Source organism: Xenopus laevis, chromosome 1S (genome assembly GCF_017654675.1).
Source record: "Xenopus laevis strain J_2021 chromosome 1S, Xenopus_laevis_v10.1, whole genome shotgun sequence".
Taxonomy (NCBI): domain Eukaryota; kingdom Metazoa; phylum Chordata; class Amphibia; order Anura; family Pipidae; genus Xenopus; species Xenopus laevis.
In genome coordinates this window covers 63,070,147-63,076,251 of record NC_054372.1, presented here as the reverse complement: position 1 = coordinate 63,076,251, position 6,105 = coordinate 63,070,147, and positions in this window count along the sequence as shown.

Below are 6,105 nucleotides of genomic sequence, written 5' to 3'. Positions count from 1 at the left end.
TGACATAAGATTTAAAGGCAGATGAGAGGGTTACTCACTGTGTGGTGCCAATTTGCATAAACCTTCTACATTATAATAACTTTAGACCCCTGGCTGGCTTTTCACTTTGCTGAGAAACACACAAGCCTAGGTTACAATGCATGGCGGTCTGCAGTGAGATTCAAAGTAGTCCCTGGCATATGAAGTACACAGATGCTCAAACAGCCCCCCACCTCAGGCCCAATAAATAGCGATGGTCTATGCCTGGCATTATACAGCAGCCCTCTGGCATCTGCCAGAGTTATAGTCTGGGCCTATATGTATGTATATCTTAATTATAAAGCAGTACTAGTATATGCAGCACTGTACAATTTTACAGTATATAAAAGTACACAAAGGTAGGACAACATTATCAGGATGCAAGTTCAGGCTTCATAATGTTCCTTGCGGAGAAGGATTCCAGAGGTGATGAACAGCAAGATAGAAAGGTTTATTTAAGATGAGAGATAGCAGTGGGTGTGGATGATGTAAACAGATGTTGGCATACTTCCCAACTGTTCCATTTTTCACGGGACAGTCCAGATTTTGACAGCTCAATCCGCAGTCCCAGATTGTTACTGAAATTAAAAGTTTCCTTACACCACACTGCCATCTTTTTGATTATCACAGGAATTACATGTGCCTGCTCTGAAGCATGATCTGTGTACTTCCAGCACTATGGGGGAAATTCACTAAAGGGCAAAGTGACTAACGTTAGTGAAAATTCGCCAGCGTGACATCATTTTGGGACTTTGCCGATTTACTAACGGGCGCAGGCGTAACTTCGCTAGTGAAGGAGATAGACTAGCGCTACTTCGCACTCTTACGCCAGGCGAGTGTTACTTCGCAAATTCACTAAGATGCGCATTTTACTCAACGTTACCTGTTCCGCCAGACTTGCCTTCACCAGCTCAGACCAAGCAAAGTGCAATAGAATGTATAGGGCTTCTTCAATTTTTAGTTGAAAATTTTCTAAGTCCCAAAAAATGCTGGCGTCTTTTACATTTTCAGGGTGACAGGCTGCAAAAGTACGTAAAAATTTTTTTGGGTACCCAGGCTCCCCTATACATTTACTAACATATGGCACATAAACTATACACTGGACACATGTATAGGGCAAAATAATAACTTTATTTTATGAAGATTTCCTGGGCTTGTGTAGTGTAATGTATTTGCTGCAACATATACGTCCATTCAACTTTAACTTCCCGCCGTATGCAAATTAGCCAACGCTAGCGCAACTTCGCCAGAGTTCGACGCCCTGGACACAACTTCAGATTTTAGTGAATTAGAGTTGTCCTGGCGCAGTGTTGCGATGTGAGCGAAGCCTGCACTGGCGATTTTCTGCATATTGGTGAATTTGCCCCTAAGTCTAATGGCACACAGAAAGTTTTCTGCACTGGGGTATATACTCCAGCAGAGAAAAGCTGATCTGCTATCTTCAGAGCCGGGCCAACCCAGCCAGACGCCCTAGGCAACCTGGCTGGGCACGGCGCCGGCTGACTGCACGCTCGACGCGCATGCGCAAAACTGCATGTGCACATGCGCAATTACAAGAAATTATCCATGGCAGTCGGCGAAAGACAGAACCGGACAATGGGGTAGGCGTCAGAGCAGGTACGTATCTGAATTTGTGTGCTTTGACAGGCACAGGATCTCAGCCCATCAGTCTATACACAGAGAGGATTTCAGCATGGACATGCTAAAGTATGTAGTGTTGTTGTCTGTATAGTGCCTGTCAGCACACAATCAGGTAGCAGAAGGCCACAAATTGTCTTTTCACCATTGGTATAATTAAGTCAGCAGAGAAATGGACTTGTGTGCTACTAACCTACAATATTAATGTTCACAGTTTAATTTATAATTAGCAATGCCATTTCTGGGGAGGCTGCCACCTCAGGCAGCAGCCTCAACGCCACCCCTCCCTTCCACTCTGCAATTAAAACTTTAGCATCGGAGCAGATTCAAGGGTGGCAGGGCAACGCTAATGCAGAGGGAGCTATTGCGGTAATTCCACTAGAAGAGCCACATTCTGGTTTAAAAAACATTATTTACAAAATTAGGTTCTTAAAGTTACAAGGGGCGTTTTTTTTTGTTGTCTCATGGCAGGAGCGGTCCTGATAATAAATATACCCCAGTTTGTGTTCACAGCTAATCAAGTTACAATAAAGAATATTGATAGGTGCTCCAGAATAATAATGTAAAGGGCTCACAAAGTCGATCATGTGGTACAGGTGCACCAGACCCCCAGCTTCAGGGAGCGACAAACCGAAAAACACTTAGAGGAATCCTCAGGACCAAAAATATAAGTTAAACAATTAAGTCTTTATTCATCATAGTTAAAAGTATAAGTACATCTCCATAGGCCCTACTTGTTTCGTACCCACAAAGGCCTACGATTAAGTAACTTTTTAACTTATATTTTTGGCCCTGTGGATAGCCGGAAAGCACTGTTGTTTTGCTGTGTCACAGCTAATAAAGCACTGGGGACATTTGTGTTGCTATATAATAAGCTGCAGTTTTAAAAGAAAAAAAGTATATATTGTTTGGCTATTTTTGTTTCCTTCAATCACAGTTAGATGAAGTGCAACAAAAATGCATTTATCTGCTCTTGTCCATGTAAACAGAGTGGGTCAGTCAGACCCTTTTGATGCTGTGGGGGAGGTTATGCCTTCATTTCTCTATTATGCACAATACAAAAAAAAAACCAAAAGAATCCTGCTATCCAGAGAGTCCTGCAATTGAGCTTCCTGGGGCAATGGCACATTGGGACAAATGGGACAAATTGTCACCTGCGCTTACCGTAATCTCTTATAGCGCAGGTGACAAAATATCCCTTCCGATTTACATTAATCTAAATCACCAGTTGGAAAGTATGTGTTGCCTGTGTTTTCCAATCACTTTAGGCTACTACATTAATGGCTGCAAGTTTTTACATACATCTACATTGGCTGTCCAGCAGCTTGAAGTCAAATAACTTTAGACCTGAAGCATCTTGTAGCTGATGAAGAATACTTTATTAGAGTATCCACTGACAAGACAAAAGTCAAATTAAAAAATAAGGTCAAGATCAGAGTCTCTTTACTGACAAAGTGCCATAGGAAAATAAAATCCTCTGGTTCACTTATGCTTAGCATTTATATCGTAGCTGCTCTACTAGTTTATTCTTTTAAATGATAGCTGAATGGAAGACTAAAGCTGGCCATAGACGCAAAGATCCATAGATTTTCGGACCGTGTGTGGAGAGTCCCGACATTTGTAGTGTAATCAAGTGCAGTTTAGATTCATCATATATATATATATTCTTCTCTACAGAGAGCAACACTCTTTTCTTGAATGGGCTTTTCATTCTGTTGCCAGCATAAGTAAGTGCGCAATATTTACAGAACAGATGTGGGATCTATTATCTTGAAAACTTATATTGAAAACTGAGAAACATAACTGAGTAGAGTTCATAGAGTTTTATTTGTACTGTAATAATTGAACTGTACTTTATGTTTAATTAAGCTGCAAACATACATGTTGGTGATGATCATTGTTTGTTTGTTTGTTCTTTTTATTAGTAGACTGAAGGTCCATATTACAGAAAGACTTTTCTAGAATACCTGAGGTCCCAAGCATTCTGGATAATAGATCCCATACCTGCACTACATGTATAAACCAAGACTACAGTTTATAGACTATTTACATTTTAAAAGCTCTATAGTTGAACTGGGCTGATTTCAAAATCTAGTGCCATGAGTCAAAATTCATTTCTTACAAAAAGACTGCAGATTTTCCTGGAGTTTGGCTTAGTAATAGTGAGATATGTTGAAATCTGATTTGCCATCAAATAGATTGAACCAAGTTACTGATTGACTAATGTTTTAAGAATGACCTTCAACAAACTGCATAAACCTTATACACGACAGTTGACAAAAATGACATAACATGTAAATTTGTATTTCTACGCCTTTTAGACTAATTTTAACACATTTGCACAAATGCTGTATAAACTAGGATACAAACTTAGCCTCACTGGAAAAACAGTTCTATTTACTTCCCATATTTAAATTATAACGGACAACCCCATATAATATTGCTCACATTCTTGTTTCAGAAAAATTATTTTTTAGGTTATACTCTTGTTGAAACTTAGTATGGGTTGTTTGATCTGCATAAGTGTATTTAAATAAGTGATCCAAAACTGTGAGCAAAGAACCACAAAATTCATAATGTTGTGCAATTTTACATATAGTATAGGGCATGGTAAGAGGGGTTTCTGCCTGAACCATGGGCATAAGGGGGCCTATAAGAAAAAATAATTTTTATCTTTTCCTATAGATGAAGTCACTATTTTACAACCCTACATGCAAACTTCGAGGATAATGGTTACATAGTGGTATTACTATTGCATTTAGTTATAAAGCACCAACATATTTTTCAGTGCTGTACATAAGGGCACATAATTGAAATAATTTATTCATAATTGATGAATAATTAATGATTACATTCAGCCTGCCTTGATCTTTGCCTGGAATTTGACTTTGAACTTGATTAACTCTGTTGCCCTGCCCTTCCCATTCCATTTCTAATCCGTCACTTCAGAACACTCTGTGAGGGGTCCCTGGCATAATTATTACCTTTTCTGTTTTACAATTTTTTTATTTGATTTGTAAGTAATATCATATATTTGCTTAGATTACATTTTCTGAGATTACTATAGCTCCTAATTCAATTACAGATATTCCCATGGATTTAAATTCAGCATTCAAGTGAAAATGTATTAGATATGTTTTACTGATCAAATTTAATCTGGCCTTTTATCTGTTAAAATTTTAATTTTACATTTTATTTGCTTCCCAGTTAAATATAGGAGGGGCCATGCTAAACTTGTATTGCTTTTTGTTTAATATGCTTTCTGTAGTTATGGTTTTGACTTGTCTTTTTTTCTCTACTCTTTGCTCGGGGGCTTCTGCTCTAATATATATTGTATACCTCTTGTGCCATGTAATTTGTTTACTTGATTGAACATAATGTGCACCTATTCCGAAATGATGGTTGTATATCACAATAAATTGACTTTCGTATATGTGCATTAGAGAGGCCCAACATTTTTTTGGTTCCTCTATGCTCAATGTGCACTTGATAGGAGCACCCAGAAACAGTAATTTAAAATTAATACATAATAATTTGTGTATTAATTTGCTGTATGAAAGTCACTTAACATTAGATTTAGGACTGAAAGCATTGCTTAGTGAATTTATTCTAACTGCATAATGGCAGATTTGACAGTAAGCTAAACAATTTGAGATTTGACTGATACTGAGCTTCACTGAGACTTCACTGGGGACTAGAAGGTCAAGAACTATTGCCTGATGGTTCAGTGAGCACCTGCTACCTTTCAGTGATAAGGTCCCAAATATGATTACCGTGTAGACACTGCAGAGAGCTCTACTTCTGGGTACTCCATGTTCCCCCATATACTAAAAAAAACAAGTTTAAACACTTCATAGCATATATAAAAGAAGATATACCAAAAAACATGTCCAATAACTCTAGGAAACCCATGCTCTTTTTCTCCTGATTGTTGACAGCAGAGGCATATAAAACGTTGAGACTAGTGATGGGCGAATTTGCGCCGTTTCGCTTCGCCCATAAATTTGCGAATTTCGTGAAACGGCGGCGTCTCGTTTTTTTTTACGCTGGCGCCCGTTTTTGACACCGGCGTCCGTTTTTGTCGAAATTTTTTTTTGCCGCCCACAAATTTTTGGCACAAATTTTTGCGGGAATTTATTAGCTGGAAGAGAATCGCGCAAATTCACCGCGAATTCGCGCCTGGCGAATATATTCGCCCATCACTAGTTGAGACATAAGTGGGCCTATAAACTGAAATGAATGTCTGAACCAGGCAGTAGTTCAAATAGTGACCTGTGTCAGTTGCCACAGTGCAGCTACACTAGAACAACAGGGCCCACACATCATTTGCACGCCAAATGACGAAAATGACACCAACTGCAACATCCTCTAAACAGGTCTGGACTGAGATTCAAAATAGGCCCTGGCATTTCAGCTACACAGAGGCCCAAACAGCACCTCACCAGCCCA